We start from the raw sequence: 20,225 nt of genomic DNA on the forward strand, positions 1-20,225 counted from the left end.
TGCATGATAGCGAAGGTTACCTGGGAAATTTTGGTCTTAGATACCAGGAGGCCAGAAGGTACTCTGATAATGCTTATCACTGGAAAGGTAGCAGGTGTTCCCTAAGCTTGCTAGAAGGATAAAGTAGAGGGAAGTGATACTTTGTTAACGAATGTCATAATTCTTTAGTATGGCAGACTGTTCGCTGCTCTCGGGAAAGACAGAATTCTGTGTGAATGTACTACATTTTTCCGTATGAAAGTGCTTGAATGAAATAGCATTCCGGTTAATTGTGAAACTCTGGCTTTATTTCTCAGATTGGCGCTTCTCTTAAAAGAGAACAGAGGAGGGAGGAGTTTAACATGCCCAATGTTCAAAATACGCCAATGTTTGCGCACAATCTTTTGAAACACGCTGATTTACTGTCTCAGAACCCTCGAGCTAGGCAATACCCCTCTAGACTCATACAACAATCTTACAAAAGGGCTTCTAATAACAGTCGTGAAGCTTTGTTAGAACCCTCTGTACCCAAAACATCTTTGGACAGATTAACCTGTGTTAACACCTTCAGCACTCAATCAAATCATATTCAAAAGATTGTGCGCAAACATTGGCATATTTTGAACATTGGGCATGTTAAACTCCTCCCTCCTCTGTTCTCTTTTAACCCCTTCGACGCTCATGACGGAGCGGTTCCGTCATGAGCGTCGGTTGCACTGTGCGCATGACGGAACCGCTCCGTCATGGCCCCGCCCGCGCTCAGAACCTTCAGCACCGCGCGGAAGTCCGCGCCGCGCTGAAGGGGTTAAGAGAAGCGCCAATCTGCGTGACACACTAGTCCACACACGACCTAGGAATTTAGCTGCGACCCCTGTGAATACCCTGTGGAATTTGCCACCTATACAGGGACACTTTGCTTGTGACAGCTGTGTCGTGTGTCCCCAAACAAAACATACCACCAAAATTGACATTAGTATTGTTAAACCATGGAGACAAACAAGACACACTAATTGCAACAGTGAAAAGGTGATTTATTTAATCACATGTCCCTGTAACAAGAGATATGTTGGGATGACAACCAGGAAAGTTAAGCTGAGAATTATGGAACATAAGAGTACCATTAGATGTAAAAAAAACAATCAACTCGCTTGACTAACCATTTTTTGGAACTCAATCACAAACCTGAAGAAGTTTCATGGACTATTCTGGAGCAACCCCTGATTCCCTTACATGTCACGGACATATCCAACTTTTTATTTAAAAAAGAACAGCGTTGGGTGTTTAAGTTGCATAGTGATGTGGTTGGGCTAAATGATGCGATTCCTTGGATCTCAGTGCGTTGAGACGATATGTTTCCACTTCACCTGTTGCTTGACTTGAGTATTCTATATTAGACTCTCTGATAATTACATGATTGATCTGCTGGCTTAGGTTTGATATAGAACAGGTTACTTCTATTGGGGTAATCTTTTATGTCCGTTTGTGATGTACCTGTGTTCTGGCTGCTAGTGGGACAAGATTTCAATATTTCCGGCTGTGTATTGGCTACTACATCATCGCCATTACTATAGACTGTATTTTTGGATACATCCACTCTGTCCCACACGCTAGTAATATTAGACATACTTCTGGCGTCCCCCCCTTTTTTTGACATATTATCGTGTGCTTTTATTTTCTAGTTTCGTATGTTTTGTCATTATATAGGCTACTACACGATCACCATCCTTACATACGACTTTGTTGTTGGATACATTGGTATTATTCATGATTTGGGAAACACATTTGGTGTCCCTTTGTACTTGGTGCATTTCGGTGTTCATTTATTAATTTCCTCAGGTAATGGGATCGGTTTGTGTCCATTATTGGCTTTCTGGCGTGCTCCCGCAGGCAGCAGCCTAGTGGGGCAATGTGTGTGGTCCCGGGTCTTTTGCAGTTGGCGGTATGCCTTACTTGGTGAATATAAAATTTTTTGCACATTGTGTTTATGCACAACCCGTATTTTGTTATGTATCGAATAGAGTCGATACTACATTTTCCATCATGCTTGTCGATCGGTCACGCATCAGCGTGAAACTCCTACGTGATGAGGTGCACTCGTACGCTCCGGCCGCTGGTTCCCAGCTGTCCTGATTACTGGGGGCTTTATAACCAACGCGCTCGCTTCCGTCTGGTTACCACTTGGAATAACCAGGAAGAACGCCCGGGGTAACGACGGACAGGTAAGGAAGCGAGCGCGCTGCCTGTGTGGTGTAGAGACTTTGAATTTGTCTTATTAATTATACGCTGCTGGGACAACTATTAGAGCCATGTTGTTGAATTCTGTGTTTTAGAACGGCCGGTTTTAGAACTAAGCATGTGCTCATTCGAGGAAGGGCCACGTATTTCTCATTATGGCCCTTCACAAATTGGTTTCTGAGGAACACATGTGCCTATGGGATGAGGAGCCATTTTATTCTCCTTTTTTCTCCTTTTATCTAGTTTTGAGTTTTGGCGCTTTGCTTGTTGCTTATAATGATGCTCTGATTTAGTAGTGAATTCAGTTCACCGCCATTGGCTGTTCCACCTCTGATTTTCTCTATGGGAGGTTAGTATAACCCACGTGCCTTAGGTCCTATGCTTGGGCTATAATTAAGTCTACTTGGGTGATTTCCTGTGTTAACCATTTTCTGTTTTTTAAAAAAAAGGAACTCAGCCTGTGGTCCCATTGAGGTACTAGTTTTCTTTTCCTTCTTTTTTCTTTTTTCTGTAGGGCGTTGCCTCACGCCCTGAGTTGTTACCAGGAGTGGTGGGCGTTATCCCCGACTTGGTGCGGGTAAGAAGGTTTATTTCAGACCTTTGCACGACAATTGTTCATAAATACAGTTGTTTTAGCCACTGATTGCTATGACCCAACATAACTTGTGATATTTGTTCTTTCCTGTTTGCTTTTTCTGACAGGTGATTACTGTGTATTCCTGCAGTATCGTCTATCTTTGAATACGCAGATACACCATTTGGTTGTATCGTTCCTTCTTATTGTTTTGCTTTGTGACAAATTTGCACTTTATTCATTTTTTGTTGCAGTAGTATCATCTTATGGTCCTGTAGAAAGCCATGATCATATTGTTAGATCATAGTTGGCTGAAACATGTAGATCGCATTTGTTATTAGCGAACTCGGAGACTCACCGACTACAAGCTTTCATGCTTTTTATCTCTTGACACCCCGAGATACTGAATAAACTTATTTTTCTTTGGGAAGTCAATTTTAATACACTGTTTATACACACTGCACGTTCATCACATTTTCTTCACCACAGGTCGGGAAGCTTCATCGATTGTTAGGAGATCTAGCTCTCTGTTTGTACACTCAAAACATCCGTGAGCTCCTCCTTTTGACACTAGCAAGGAGTTGTAGCTCCTTAACTGCACTAGGTGCGGTTAAGAGGAGGCCCCAGATGATGAAGCATGCCACTTAAGAGGACTTTTTTTCACAACTATGTTGCCTGGTCGCTATTAGCTCTCAGTTTTGTTCAATGAGACCCGCGGACCTTTTGCTGATATAAATTTAGTGAATAGGGGATTTGTCCATGCTGGTCTATAAACTTCCCTCAGACCCTTTAACCAATCGGTGTTTATGATATCATTTATGACATCACTGACGACATCATCCAATAAGTGTGTTAGTTTGTTTTATAGTTTACATACTGGTGGGTAACTATAATTTTACTTTTCTACTAAAATGTACAGCCTGTGTCCAGCCAATCGATATAAATGTTCACAAAAGGCATTTGCTCCAAATGCACCATAGGTGTGTAGAGGCACTGAACACGTTATAAATCTTTGTATTGAAGAGTAACTCTGTGTGTAGGTGACAGATAACAACTTGTGTTTATTGTGTCCCACACAAGATTTTTGGTACTGCAGATAAAGTTTCCCGCAGGGCAAAGATTCTACGCACTACATACTAAGGGGTCTATTAGGATGGCGGTCGGAAAACCACCCCGACCGCCATGGAAGCGGAAAACCACCGCCCGCCGGTACCGTGGAAAAACCGACAGGGAAATTAGGATCAACCGCCAAAAAACACCGGCCAAAATCCGTACGCGGCGGTCGCATTCATGGCGGAAAAACACCAACCTGCCACAAGTATAGCGGAGATACCGTACGGGAAATTAGGATATCCCCGATGGTCCAGTGGAACGTTCTGCTGTTTCCGACCACCGCGGTCGCAAACAGGGATGAATGGGAGAGCCGGCGGAAGAGCTGCAGCATAGCCACCGCTTCGGACAATCCGTGAAAAATGGCGGACGAATGAACAATCCCACAATAAGGCCAAAAAGTGCACACAGCAAACTAGCCATGGCTCCAAAAAACACAAAACACAACCCAATGACACAACCACATGGCAAAATGAAAAATACAATTCCCAGGACAACACACACAACACACCTGACAGCAATACCCCATTTGGACACACCCACACAGCTGAGTATAAAACCAGCCCCTACCCTGACCACAATCCTTTGCAACACTCCAGAAGAGAAGGGCATTCACCAGATCAGAGAGAAGAGGCAAAAGAATACAGCACACACACATCACCACCACCATCGCTACCACACCAGCACTACTAACCCCCTGCACATCACACACCATACACATCACAACCACACCCACCACTCACACTCCTGCAGCCACAACCACTTTGCACACCACACACCATGGCAACACATAAAATGCCCAAATTCACAGAGAGTGAGTTGACTGTCATGGTAGATGAGATAGTCAGAGTGGAACCACAACTGTTTGGTAGCCTGGTCCAACAGACGCCATTAGCCACAAGAACACAAAGGTGGGCAAGGATAGTCAAAAGGGTCAATGCAGTAGGGACCACCCCGCATTCCAAAAATGAAATCATGAAGCGGTGGCATGACCTGAAGAGGGTTGTCAAACAGAAGAGGAGCAAGACCCGTGAGCTGGCTCAGAGGACTGGCGGGGGCCCTCCCATTCAACCAAAACCATTCACACCATGGGAAGAGAAGGTGCGTGCCATAGTGCATCCAGAGAGTCTCACAGGAGTACCCGGGGGAGTGGAGGCCGGTAAGTACAAACAAATGACTACCACCACACTGATATGTACTGTTTTGCACAACTACAAAGCTACACCACCTAGGACAAATTCCATTCATCTGCACCACACACTCACAAAACATGTCTCACAGATCCAACATCCACTCACTCCCATTCACCCCAAACGTAGCTAGCAACATTACCATGAGGGCATGTGTACAGGCAGTCAGCGCTACAACTCCCACCAGGCCCCCTTGTCCCACAGCATCAGCAAGATGGAGCCCACCCCCCACCCCACCCAGAAGCATGTGTCAGCCATTACATAACCCACATCAAACTTACAGGTAGGTAGCCATCTTCCCTGGGAGGGTGTTTGTGGGTGGGAGGCCTATACCACTACTCCCACAATGCACCCTGTCTCACACCTCAGCAAGATGGAGCCCTTCCCCCACCCCACCCAGAAGCATGTGTCAGCCATTACATAACCCCCATCAAACTTACAGGTAGATAGCCATCTTCCCTGGGAGGGTATTTGTGGGTGGGAGGCCTGTACCACTACTCCCACCATGCACCCTGTCCCACACCTCAGCAAGATGGAGCCCTACCCCACCCCACCCAGAAGCATGTGTCAGCCATTACATAACCCACATCAAACTTACAGGTAGGTAGCCTTCTTGTCTGGGAGGGTGTTTGTGGGTGGGAGGCCTGTACCACTACTCCCACCATGCACCCTGGCCCACACCTCAGCAAGATCGAGCCCTCCCTCCACCCCACCCAGAAGCATGTGTCAGCCATTATATAACACACATCAAACTTACAGGTAGGTAGCCATCTTCCCTGGGAGGGTGTTTGTGGGTGGGAGGCCTGTACCACTACTCCCACCATGCACTTTGTGCCACAACTCAGCTAGATGGAGCCCTCCCCCACCCCACCCAGAAGCATGTTTCAGCCATTACATAACCCACATCAAATTTACAGGTGGGTAGCCATCTTGCCTGGGAGGGTGTTTGTGGGTGGGAGGCCTATATCACTACTCTCACCATGGCCCCTGTCCCACACCTGAGCAGGATGGAGCACTCCCCCACCCAGAAGAATTTGCAAGCCATTGCAGTACACCAAACAAACTCACAGGTAGGTAGCCATCTTCCCTGGGAGGGTGTTTGTGGGTGGGAGGCCTGTACCCCTACTCCCACCATGACCCCTGTCCCACACCTGAGCAGGATGGAGCACTCCCCCACCCAGAAGCAGTTGCAAGCCATTGCAGTACACCAAACAAACACACATGTAGGTAGCCATCTTCCCTGGGAGGGTGTTTGTGGGTGGGAGGCCTGTACCACTACTCCCACCATGCCCCCTGTCCCACACCTGAGCAGGATAGAGAACTCCCCCACCCAGAAGCAGCTGCAAGCCATTGCAGTACACCAAACAAACTCACAGGTAGGTAGCCATCTTCCCTGGGAGGGTGTTTGTGGGTGGGAGGGCTGTATCACTACTCCCACCATGCCCCCTGTCCCACACCTGAGCAGGATGGAGAACTACCCCACTCAGAAGCAGCTGCAAGCCATTGCAGTACACCAAACAAACTCACAGGTAGGTAGCCTTCTTCCCTGGGAGGGTGTTTGTGGGTGGGAGGCCTGTACCACTACTCCCACCATGCACCCTGTCCCACACCTCAGCAAGATGGAGCCCTTCCCCCACCCCACCCAGAAGCATTTTTCAGCCAGTACATAACCCACATCAAACTTACAGGTAGGTAGCCATCTTCCCTGAGAGGGTGTTTGTGGGTGGGTGGCCTGTACCACAACTCCTACCATGCACCCTGTCCCACACCTCAGCAAGATGGAGCCCTCCCCCCACCCCACCCAGAAGCATGTGTCAGCCATTACATAACCCACATCAAACTTACAGGTAGGTAGCCATCTTGCCTGGGAGGGTGTTTGTGGGTGGGAGGCCTGCATCACTGCTCCCATCATGCCCCCTGTCCCACACCTGAGAAGAATGGAGCACTCCCCTCCCCCGAAGCAGTTGGAAGCCATTGCAGTACACCAAACAAACTTACAGGTAGGTAGCCATCTTCACAGTGAGGGTGTTTGTGGGTGGGAGGCCTTTATCACTACTCCCACCATGCCCCCTGTCCCACACCTCAGCAGGATGGAGCACTCACTCTTACCCAGAAGCATGTGGCATCCATTGCAGTACACCAAACAAACTTACAGGTAGGTAGCCATCTTCCCTGGGAGGGTGTTTGTAGGTAGGAGGCCTGTACCACTACTCCCACCATGCCCCCTGTCCCACACCTGAGCAGGATGGAGAACTCCCCCACCCAGAAGCAGTTGGAAGCCATTGCAGTACACCAAACAAACTTACAGGTAGGCAGCCATCATCACAGTGAGGGTGTTTGTGGCTGGGAGGCCAGCACTACAGCTCCCTTCAAGTCCCCTGTCCCACACCTGAGCAGAATGGAGCACTCCCCCACCCAGAAGCAGTTGCAAGCCATTGCAGTACACCAAAAAAACTTACAGGTAGGAAGCCTTCTTCACTGGGAGGGTGTCTAGGGGTGGGAGGCCTGTACCACTACTCCCACCATGCCCCCTGTCCCACACCTAGCACGATAGAGCACCCCCCACCCACCAAAAGTAGTTGCAAGCCATTGCAGTACACCAAACAAACTTACAGGTAGGTAGCCATCTTCACAGTGAGGGTGTTTGTGGGTGGGAGGCCAGCACTACAACTCCCACCATGCTCCCTTGTTCCCCAGTACAGCAAGATGGAGCACCCCATACCACCCAGATGAATGTGGCATCTAATGGCTCACCTCAAACAAACTAACAGGTAGGTAGACATATTATTCTGTCTTGTGACACCACTGAGCAGGATGTAAGCCTCCACCACGCACACACAGATGTGTTACATAACAAAGCCAAATGTGAGCACATAACAGGTAAGTAGCCAGTACGTGCACCCACCCATTCGTCACAAATGAAATGGTGCCATATGACAACACCAGCCCTCTCATTGCACAAATATGCACACCGACCCCATTGCCATGTGTGCACACAGGTAATCTAAGAAAGTCTGGGCACAATCATGCACATCACCCATTGACATGTGCAGTACCATGGGGCCAGAGCAACAAGGACCAATCGAATAATAAGAAAGCATGTTTGGTGGTACAAATCAAGATATGCACATGGCAGGACAAAGGTATGCAGGAGATGACAATGTCCAGTCCTTGGAAAGATGTGACGTCTGCCAGGTCACACAAATCAACAAAGAGTCCTAAACGAAATAATATGTTGTGCCAGTCCCTAGATGTCAACAGGTCCCTGTAATCACAAATTATGCACGTGGTGCATGGTATGTATTGGCACGTCACACCATGGACAAGTAATGCTTGTACCACTGCATCATGTCAGGAGGCACAGTGGTGCACATAGAAAACAATGTGATGATCAGTCAACTGTGTAGTGTACAAACAGTGAATGACACACAGCTAAAACAAAGCTTGCGGGGTGCACTACAATGACCATTTCCCATCTGACCCACAGGTGACCAAGAACTCACTGCAGAGGACAACACCAGCAACCTGCAGAGCCAGTCTCCCCCCCCCCCCCCCCTGGTACATGGACTCTCGGATGTTGACTCCTGGGATTCTCTGGACGATGAGCTTGAAGCCGGCCCATCTGGTATGCCAGGGAGCAACAGGTCTCAGGACCCCATTGTCCCCCCCACCACATCTGCTGCAACAACAACGTCACTGCAGACCCCTGCTGTTACGGCCTGTGCATTCACCGCCACCACCACCACCAGTGCTGCCTGCAACACCCTCCCTGTCCCAGAGGATGACCACACCACCGACTGAGGAGGGCAGGGAGAGGATGCGGGTGCCCACAGTGGTGAGGCAACAGGTCCGTGGCAGCAGGGTAGGTGGGAGGGGCAGGGTCACCCACAGACAAGAGGCTGCGACCCAATCCCTGGACCACATCATCAGAGTCCTTAGGGCATATGAACAGGCCCACGAACGAACGGGCTGGTCGGACGAACTGTTACGCGAGCTCATCCTGCTGATGAGGTTCATTGACACCCGCATGGGACAAATTATGGACCTCTTGGGCCAGCAAGTGGCGGTACTGAGGGACAGCCCTGCGCCACAACCAACACCTCCACCTCTCTCTGGTGGGCTGCAGGATGACAGTTCACCATCCTCCCCTGCGGCCACAGAGAGGGGTGAGTCCTCAGACCCCACTGGCCCTGCAGCAGGGTCCCCCCACTGCCAAGCGACGAAGGGGCTGTCCTAAGAAAACCCTGGGAGCATCTGGAGGCAAAGCACCTGCCAAACACCAGTCACGGAGCCAGCCATGATGGCAACCCTCTTCACCACTGCATTGACTTTTTGGACTGTCCTTCCCCACAATCCCTTGTGAATGGCATCTGTCTGTTGGACTGGGTCACCACATCAATGTGGTGACTACTCGATTATCTCATTTACCATAACTGTCACCTCACTGCTCCACTAATCACCTCAATGTTGATGTTCACCCCTCACATGTCACCATTGTAAAAAAAATCCTTACACACATGTTGTTTTGTCTGCTTCAGCTTTATTCCAGGGTGTACAGTCTTCAACATGATCACAATGTAGCAGGAGTATGGGCTGTATGTAGGCAAGGAGCAGTTGAAGGCACCTAGGAAAACACAACAGAACAACATTCACTGGTCTGGGTGTGGCATCACAGACATCACACAACACCTACCATCAAGATAATCCAACATGCACACGTCACAATGGGCAACAAGTGTCAACATACATATCCTGTAGATGTTCCTAAATGACCTGTCACAGAAACATTGCCAACCACCACTGAGTCTACAACCGGCTGCTGTCACAAATCTCACATACCCCTTCACAACAACAGCAACATCATCAGACAATGGGTACGTTGTACATTGTCACCCACCTTCAAGTGAAGTAGCGGGTGATGAGCTGTTGACGCAGGTCAACACCTTCCTCCTCTCCACAGTCCTCATCACTGGACATGGGTTGGTTTGCAGGCAGGGGCCTTGGGTCCTCATCATCATCCAGGAGCAGGGGAATCTCCTTGCGAATGGCTAGGTTGTGGAGCATGCAGCATGCTACTACAATCTGTCGCACCTTCCCGGGCGAGTACACCAGTGCACCTCCGGTCTTGTCCAGGCAGCGGAAACCTGACTTAAGCGGACCAAAAGTACGCTCCACCACACAACGTGTCCTCCCATGGGCATCATTGTAGTGGACTTCAGCCAGGGTCCTGGGATTCCGCAGTGGGCTCAGCAACCAGGGACGGTTGGGATATGCAGAGTCACCTAGGTTTGACAAACACAAATCAACATTGCAATGTCGCTGAGGCAGAGGGCAGCAGGTCACACACCCAGCACGCCAAACGACTAGGCATACTCACCCACAATCCATGTACGCTTGGGAAGCAGATTAGCCATCAGCTAGGGTACAATGCTGTTCCTCAGGATGTAGGAGTCATGGGCTGAGCCTGGGAATTTGGCACACACGTGTGAGATGATCAGATCTGCCAGGCACACCACTTGTACATTTATGGAGTGGTAATATTTACGATTCCTGTAAATGTGCTCACGTGCCTGTGGTGGCACAAGCCCAACATGTGTGCAATCAATGGCACCAACAACATGGGGGATGTGTCCAAGGGGATAGAAATCTCCCTTCACAGCTGCCAATTCAAGACTCCTGGGGAAATGGATATATCTGTCCTTGTAGATCTTCATGGTGGACAGAACATCACGCAGCACCATGCTGAACATAGGTTGTGACATCCCGCCTGCTCTGGCCACCATGTGCTGGAACGATCCTGTGGCAAAAAAATGCAGGCCGCCATCACCTTATAAGTTGGGGTGAAAGCTGTTGGATATGTTCTGTGAGGCTGCAGGTGGGGTTCCAACATATCACAAAGGGTTTTTAGGGTGGCTCCATCCAGACGGCTTTTCCAGATGATCGCCTCATCCTCCATGTCCTCCAGCACTGTCAAGTGACGAAGCAGATTTGGTCTTCTCCTAGTTGAGATGAAAGTGGACACATGTCAATGCAATACATCATGAGATGGGCACAGCATCTCACATTCTGGATGACACAACACCTACAATGACTGTCATCAAAATTGAGTTTCAGACCAGCTTACATGTAGGGACACCTTCAGCTAAGCAAATGGCACACCTGTCAACTTACACACAACAAGTACCTCAAACACCACCTCGGTCAATGTGAATGCACATAGGGATATGGCCACATTTACCATGGGCACGCCTGGGAGTATAACATCCAGCATATGTGTAACGAATTAACCCCACAGTCTCATACCTAGCTGCTGTACTTGACACACCTTCATGCGTCATTTGAACCTGGCACACATCCACAACACAATGACCACAGTCGGAGCAGAAATGACGATTGTGTGCTTGATCAGACATAAGAGGACATGCAAAAAAGAACATCATTCATTGAGACGAACATTGCTGTGATTTTCACTGCACCTCAACACATTGACATGTGTACACATTGTAGAGTCCATAACAACACTGTCCTGCGTACACGACCATCAATATCATAAGTGACATGTGAGGGAGTACAGGCCAATCTACAAGATCACATACACAAACATGGCATGTGTAGTCACCAGTGGAGTAAATGGTAAGTAAGTAATAGTTTATTGTTAAGTTAATTAAAACCTTTGCAATTTCCCAAAAAGTGTCGTAGCAGCAAAATTCATATTCAGAAACAGTTTTTTTTTTATTTTTTTAAACACATGTCATAAAACTTTCCGAAATTATGTTAACTTACGTAGAGCAATTGTCAGTAGTTATTAGCACGGACCGTGAATTAAAAAACAAAGCTCAGTTCTAAGAGAGAGTCTGTTCAGTGATCAGCTGATTTGTAAACAATAACAATGGTAAGTTGCTATTGGCTGTCCTGCTTAAGCGTGAATCATCCGTGTCAGGGGCGACCTTAAAATATGGTTTTCGCTGTAATGTGACTTTTTAACAGGCATTTGTATGCAGTGATAAAGCATTCCTGTTGGCTAACGACAGAGCTTTTGCCCCTGACGCGTCCATAAATTTAACAAAGCGACACGCTAGCTGAACGTCTCCACCTCCAAGGCATGACTTCACAGTTTGTCGACAGGTTCTTAACCCCTTACTTACAAAAAGTGGCTTCAGTAACTGTCGTCGTTCGGCCTGTAGAACCTTGCAGATACACAATAGGTGCAATACACTCTTGTTAGCATCTTCACATAAGCTGCAGATGGTCTGACCAGGGGGTTGATTCCAAGGGGGAAGATGCGGTAATGATGGTAAAGTGCCCAAATGGGAGTGAAGGTATTTTTCTTTCATCCTTCGATGGAACATTGGCATTGTGTGCACAATGATGTACCATTGAGCATGTGGGCACTGTGCACTGTTGATGTTTGCCAGATGGCCATTGTGATTGTATGGCACCCAAATCGCGGTAGCTACCGCCTGTCCCCCGCGGTGTGTCACCAGCACTCCCCATATACACAAGTGCAGTAGTGATAGCCATGGAGATATGCCCAAATAGCGGATGGCATGCCCCGCCACCCAAATCGCTCTGCCTCATGTCAATGTATGGCACCCAAATCGCGGTAGCTACCGCCTGTCCCCAGCGGTGGTCACCAGCACTCCCCATATACACAAGTGCGGTAGTGATAGCCATGGAGACATGCCCAAATAGCGGATGGCATGCCCCGCCACCCAAATCGCTCTGCCTCATGTCAATGTATGGCACCCAAATCGCGGTAGCTACCGCCTGTCCCCAGCGGTGTGTCACCAGCACTCCCCATATACACAAGTGTGGTAGTGATAGCCATGGAGACATGCCCAAATGGCGGATGGCATGCCCCGCCACCCAAATTGCTGTAGCTACCGCCTGTCCCCAGCGGTGTGTCACCAGCACTCCTCATATACATAAGTGTGGTAGTGATAGCCATGGAGACATGCCCAAATGGCGGATGGCATGCCCCGCCACCCAAATTGCGGTGCCTCATGTCAATGTATGGCACCCAAATCACGGTAGCTACCCCCGGGCCCCAGCGGTGTGTCACCGCCACGGAGCATGCCCTTACAGCCAATGGGAACCTTGATTGCGGTAGCGTGATGCAATTTTGAAAATCGCGGTAGGCGTGCTCTGCCACCGCGGAGCCGGTCATTGGATGCAATTGAAAGATGCACCATCGCGGTAGCTACTGCCGGGCCCCAGCGGTGTGTCACCGCCATGGAGCAAGCCCGTACAGCCAATAGGAACCTTGATTGCGGCAGTATGATGCACTTTTGAAAATCGCGTTAGGCAGACCTGGACCACCAATTGCTGCAGCTTGGCACCTTTGAAACGACCCCAGTGGGCATTATAAATGTGTGGGAGTGAGCCTCACATTTCCACTGCTCCCAGAGCCTGCTGCCAGAGACCCCTCACCTGCTGTTGCCTCCAAGGACTGCTGCCAGAGACCCCTCACCTGCTGCTGCCTCCAGGGACTGCTGCCAGAGACCCCTCACCTGCTGCTGCTCCCAGAGCCTGCTGCCAGAGACCCCTCACCTGCTGCTGCTCCCACCCCTCACCTGCTGCTGCTCCCAGATCCTGCTGCCAGAGACCCCTTACCCACTGCTGCCTCCAGGGACTGCTGCCAGAGACCCCTCACCACCCAATTCCGCCGCTGTTGTCTCATATCCACAGTGATGGCAAGGACAGAGAAGATCCGTGCCAGTCCCTTCACAAGCGAGTAGCTGGAGGTCCTGGTGGACGAGGTGTCACACAGTACCCAAGGCTATATGGTGCCCCAAATATCGTGGTAAGTCCTCAACAGGGAGAGGGCAGGGGGGCACACATGTAGTTGGACTGATGCAGTATGTGCCTGAGGGTGTGTTGTTGTGTCATGAACTGCCTAACATTCTGTCTCCAGGGGGAAGGTGGTGTGTACCCAATGCCATAGGTTTCCCTGCCTGCAAATGTATGTTTGAGTGACCTGTGTTGTGTTGTCAGCCAAACAGTGACGCAGAAAGTTGTTCATGCAGGAGTCAGGACAGTGATTGCTTGGCTGAATGGCTGTGTGTGCCCCTGTTGTCCATCTCAGTGTGAGCCCAGCTGGCCTGCACAGTCCCCGCCCAATAAGACAAGGACATATCACTTCACTTACAGAGTATTACATCAGTCTATTCTCATTGCATTCCAGCTATGAGACATCTCAGCACTGTCGATTGCACACAACCGGCCTTGTGATGAGGATTTTGGATTTGGGAGATCATGTCCCTCAATGTGACATCCATGATACAGTTATCAATTCACAGGGCAGGGACATTGAGGGCTGCGCAGTCTTGGACACAGTGAGTCTACGCCCAAACACAGGTTGATATCTGATGTATGTGTTGCTCAACCTAAAAATGGCTTGGAGATGTGGGCTGGCTACACAGGGGTTTCAGTGCTGGCATCCTGCATGTGTGTGAGATGTGCAGGGACTGTGTTCCTCCTCACACCTGTATGCATTTACATCAGCTTTTCCCATGCAGATGTACCATGTGAGATGTATACTTGTCTCTGTTAGACATATCTTTGGATTAGTGATGAGTTTGTATTTTGCTGCTGTACTGAGAGATGTAGGTACATAACACTGTGTCACTGATTATTTCCCCATCTTGTCTCCCATGCCTGCAGCTCAAGATAACCAGTGTAAGGCCACGGTGGAGGGCCATTGTGGCCAAGGTGCGGGCTCTGGGTGTCTCAAACCGACGGCGCACCCACTGCCACAAGAGGTGGGATGGCATGAGCCGGCTGGCAAAGAACGGGGCGGAGATGAACCTGGGGCTGCTTCCTCGCACTGGGCGTTTGGCACGGCGCAGCATGACACCACTAATGGGTCGCATCTTAGCGGTGACACAACCTGAGCTGGATGCACGCCTGAAGGAGCATCAGCAGCAAGCTAGAGGTGAGTATTCTGGGAAGGGTGACTTTGGCTGGGAGTGGCTGCATGTGTACAGAGCCTGTGCCAGGGCTGGCCTATGTGATTTTGGTAGTGTGATGCAGTGGCATTTAAGTGGCTGCTGGGCTGGGTGCAGGTGTTACGCATTTGCCCTACCTGTACTTACAAAGGTAATTTGAGTACTGTGCATTACGAGTGCATTCAGATTCGTTGTCTTCAGGTATTGTCTGCATTGGAGTAGTCTGGGGAATCCCATGGGAGGGAACGGCAGTGTGCCCGATCTGAGTGTGCCTTCATCAATGTGTCCATTGCATGCACTCAGATTTGGGAGGCCTACACATCTGACAACAATGTGCACCAGTCTTTGGATCCCAAAGTACAACATGGTGGGTGGCATGGGCTCACGGCCATTGTGGAATGTCATGTTGTAGTCTGTGTCTGTGTTGTCCACTCCTGTTCCATCCAGATTTGTCAGTGGCAACAAGTAGTGTGCCCCCATCATGTCCCTAGGTGTGCTCAGAGCTATTTGTGTGTCTGTTTGAACGGAGCCACTAGCAGGGTGTTGTGCTGTGTGCTCATCACATGGCTCACTTATGCCTAAATTTCCAGTTTCCACGCACTGTTTGAGTCAATATAGTGAGTTAGCACAATGTGATTGCACAGGGTGGTGTGCAACATGTAGATTTAGTCATCTTTTGTTATGCATTGCTTGCATATGTTTGTTCTGTTGCTGCTACTGAACTGACCCTACATCTCTCTCTCTCTCATGCAGCATCTCCTGTAGTCACGGAGGGACAGGAGACGGGCGCCAGTGGGGGTGACACAAGCACAACAGCTGCACAGGAGCTCAGTGACACAGATATCACCAGCGCCTCAGAGGGGGACCGGAGTCTGCTGGAGAAATCCCAGCCTGAGATGCAAAGTTCCACATCATTAGATGCCAGCAGGGATGCATCCATGTTGGCAGGCACAGGGAACGGGGACGTTGCATCATCTTCCACCACACAGCGGCCAGTGCCCACCCTCCCAGCCACTTCCTTTGGTGCAGCCCGTGTTCACCTCAGTAAGAGGGGAAGAGTGTCCTTCACCCCGGGCACCGCTGCTCCTGCCCCTGTCCCCCCTGCTGCCATCCATGCTGAGTCTGTGGACCATTTGCTCCAGCTGTGTGTAGGCCAGACAGCTATCCTCAATGCCTTCATTAACCACGACAAAAAATTGCCACAGGTGGTTGCTTTCATGGAGGGCATACATTCAAACGTGGGTGGGCTGCACCGGACTGTCCAGGCTTTGTCCTCCACAGTGACGTCAGCCATTCAACAGGCACATACTCACAGTCCAGCTCCGGTCCCTTTGTCCACCCCCCTAGCATTGGCCACGTCTGATGATAGTGACCACGGTCCACATACCTCAAAGTCACGATACAGCACATGAAGCACACAGCAGCAACAACCCAAGCGGTCACGGGCTCAGACACCATCCCCACAAAATACCAAAGCCACCCCAGAGCGCAAGGACAAAAGCCCGTCAGGCGACACCAGGGGCAAAAATGCTAAGAAGCAGACCTCAGGCTCACATGCCTCAGTGGCATCCCCATCCAAGGACTCTCCTTTCCCAAAGCATCTCGCAAAGAGAAGCATACAGTTTCTGTGCCCGCCGAGAAGGTGGTGCATGCCAAGGGTATACATAGGAAGGGCTCCAAGGCAGATTCACCCACCACCTCGACTCCCATTCCAAGCCCAGTGAAGCAGGGGAAGGAGGGCACTAAAGGGGTAACACCTAGTAAACAAGGGATGGAGGGGCAAAGGCAAAGCCAGGCAAAGCGTTCCGCTGCATCCAGCACATCCCCAGAGGGAGTGCCAGCGCCTGCACCTGATGCAGCTTTGGTGGTGTGTGTTCCTGTTGTGTCCACACCACTTCCAATTGATACCAATGCAGGGAAGCCATTTAGGATCCCCAAGAAGTGGAAGGGCACTCCTCCACAATCTCCCAGCCACACCGTGTCTCCCGTCTGCATGACTCCGCCTCCACGTGCCACTACACCACCTGGTCCAAGCATCCCTCTGGCATGCCAAGCCACTGATAGCTCTACCTCAGCTGGGCTGCTCTCTCCCCAGTCAGGTGCCCTGACAGTCCCCGAGACACAGCCAGCTCCCAGTCCGCCTGACAGCCAAGTCTGAGTGGTATTCACCCTCACACACCTGTCTCTCACACAGGTGGGCCTGTACTGCACATTGTTACCCCCTGACTGCATTGCTGACCATGGAAAGGTACAGTCGCACACATTCCCTGTGCAGCCTCTCCTGGACATACTCTGCACTTCGTTTTTGCCACTGACCTTGTTGCTCTTTGCTGTGTTCAAGTATTGCCTGTGCAGCTTTTCATCGACATACTCTGCACTTTGCCCTGGCCACTGGCCTTGTTGTTCACTGCTGTTTTGCCATTGCCTGTGCAGCTTCTCATGGACATACTCTGCACTTTGCCCTGCCCACTGGCCTTGTTGTTCACTGCTGTTTTGCCCTTGCCTGTGCAGCTTCTCATGGACATACTCTGCACCCTGGACTGGTCACTGGCCTTGCTGTTTTGCCCTTGCCTGTGCAGCTTCTCATTGACATACTCTGCACTTTGCCCTGGCCACTAGCCTTGTTGTTCGCTGCTGTTTTGCACTTGCCTGTGCAGCTTCTCATGGACATACTCTGCACTTTGCCCTGGCCACTAGCCTTGTTGTTCGCTGCTGTTTTGCCCTTGCCTGTGCAGCTTCTCATGGACATACTCTGCACCCTGGACTGGTCACTGGCCTTGCTGTTTTGCCCTTGCCTGTGCAGCTTCTCATGGACATACTCTGCACTTTGCCCTGCCCACTGGCCTTGTTATTCACTGCTGTTTTGCCCTTGCCTGTGCAGGTTCTCATGGGCATACTCTGCACTCTGGACTGGCCACTGGCCTTGCTGTTTTGCCAGTGCAGCTTCTCATGGACATACTCTGCACTTTGCCATGCCTACTGGCCTTGTTGTTCACTGCTGTTTTGCCCTTGCCTGTGCAGCTTCTCATGGACATACTCTGCACTTAGCCCTGGCCACTGGCCTTGTTGTTCACTGCTGGTTTGCCCTTGCCTGTGCAGCTTCTCATGGACATACTCTGCACTTTGCCCTGCCAACTGGCCTTGTTGCTCTTTGCTGTGTTCAAGTATTCCCTGTGCAGCTTCTCATGGACTTACTCTGCATGTTGTGCCTTGCTCATCTCTACTAGACAGTTGTTCCTGTTGTCTGTTTTGTCAGTGTCCTTACTGAATAAGGTTATTGTGCTGTGTGTATATGTTTACTGTGCCACATGGTCTGTGTGCCACTTCAACATGGCCAATGTCTTGGCTCACTTACTCTATTTTTTACAGGGGTGACAGGGACTTCAGTTCTTCCTGACCCAGATACTTGTGGGGGCAATTATGTCAATTTTAAATGGAAGGCAGTTATCATTTTCTTCATTTGTTCCTGTTGGCTATATTGTTCACATGTCAGGTTGGGGGTCACTGCCAGCACAGAGTGGAATTCTATCCACAGTATTGCAGGCAGGCTGGCCAGGGTCATCATGTATGTGTATTCTTCCTTTATGTGTGCCCAGTGGTGTATGTGTGTGGTCATCTTGTGATGGCCAGTCATCCTAGTCCCATGGCTTACTTTCAATGTGTGCTCTTGGGTGGTCAAGAAGCGTGCAGTGTGAAGGGGGTGAGTTTGTCGGGAGTGTTGATGTGTGCATGCCCCTGAATTGTCAACTACACACATGCGTCACCTAGGAGTTGTATGCCTGTTTTTTTGATTGTTCAGCCCTGTGGATATGGTTGTATGCACATGTGTGAGTTGTATGTTGTGCACTGTGCAGTGTGTTGGTGTGTACTTGCAGTTCTGGCTGACTCCTACTTGTTGTTTTTGTCACTTTTGAGTATGTAGATTGTGTGACTGGCAAGTCAATGTTGTGTTTTGTTGATCATCCATGTGTCTTGTTACTGTTTGTGGAGACTGTGCAGACCTGCTGCTCTACACTGCCATTGTGGTTGTGTTTTCTCATGCATTGCTATCACATGGTGCCTTTTTGCCTCCAGTGTGGCATGTTGTGTGTGTTGTCATACCATCCCCTATCTGTGCTTCGGATGCCTACCCATTGTGAGTCTGCAGTACCTCTATTTGTGTATGGTACACTCCTGCCATGTCCCCTACTGACATGCAGTATACTTCACTTTGATGTCAGCTGTCCCCTTGTTTTACAAGTGTGTGTGCCTCCCCATCACTTCATTTGTGACACTGTGCTTTGTGGTGCATTTCTTTGGCCAGAATCAATGTGTCACTCAGGGCATTTCCCCAATGGGTTGTATGTGATGTTCTTGTGCTATTTGGCAGTCATGGTTGCTCATATGCAGTTCAACTGTGTGTGCTGCCCAGTCCTCTGGTCAAGTTGTTTCCACCTTTCTGTCCCAGACTTGTGCATCTGTTGGTGTTGTATTGGATGTATGTGTGTTGGCTGTGGTACAGCTTCCCTTCCTGGGTGTGCTGTTGTCTTTGTGCTGTGATGATTGGTGTTGTGTGGGATAATGTTATGTCACTCATGTCTGTGTGGGGCTGGTATGCTTGGTGTGCACACACTGCTTGTTGTGCATGCAGTGCTGTGTGTGTATGTTGCCTGGTGTGCATCCCCTGATGTCCAGCTGTGTTTGCTATGTGATTTTTTTGCCTGTGCATCTGTTGTTTGTTTGATGTGGCTGTGTTGTTCTGTGATGGTGCACTTCTTGTGTGTGTTGTGGTATGTTGTCTGTGCATTGTTCCTGAGTGATGAGGTTGTGCACTCCTATTGTGTCTGGGCTCCCTTTGCCTTTCCACAGTTTAGCTGCACAGGGGTGTTGGTTCTTGTTGTGGTTCTGTGTGTGTTTCTGTTGGGTTATGTGTTTGTCTGTTGTTTTTGTGCAGACATTTGTTCTGGCATCCCTGTGTGTGTGTGTGTGATGTTTGTGGCTACCTCCAGGGTGTGTGATTGTTTGTCTGTGTATTGACTGGCAAGTATTGCCAGCCTTCAGTGTGTTTGACACTGGTGTTGTGTGCTGCTGGTGTGAGGGGGGTATGTGTGTAGATTCCTACTGGTGTTTGGCAGTCATGGAGTGTGTCAATGGTCCCTGTGTGTTGTGCTGCTGGTGTACTCCTGTGAAGTAGTTGTATACATATGTGGC

The sequence above is a fragment of the Triturus cristatus genome, chromosome 7 (genome assembly GCF_964204655.1).
Source record: "Triturus cristatus chromosome 7, aTriCri1.1, whole genome shotgun sequence".
Classification (NCBI taxonomy): Eukaryota; Metazoa; Chordata; class Amphibia; order Caudata; family Salamandridae; genus Triturus; species Triturus cristatus.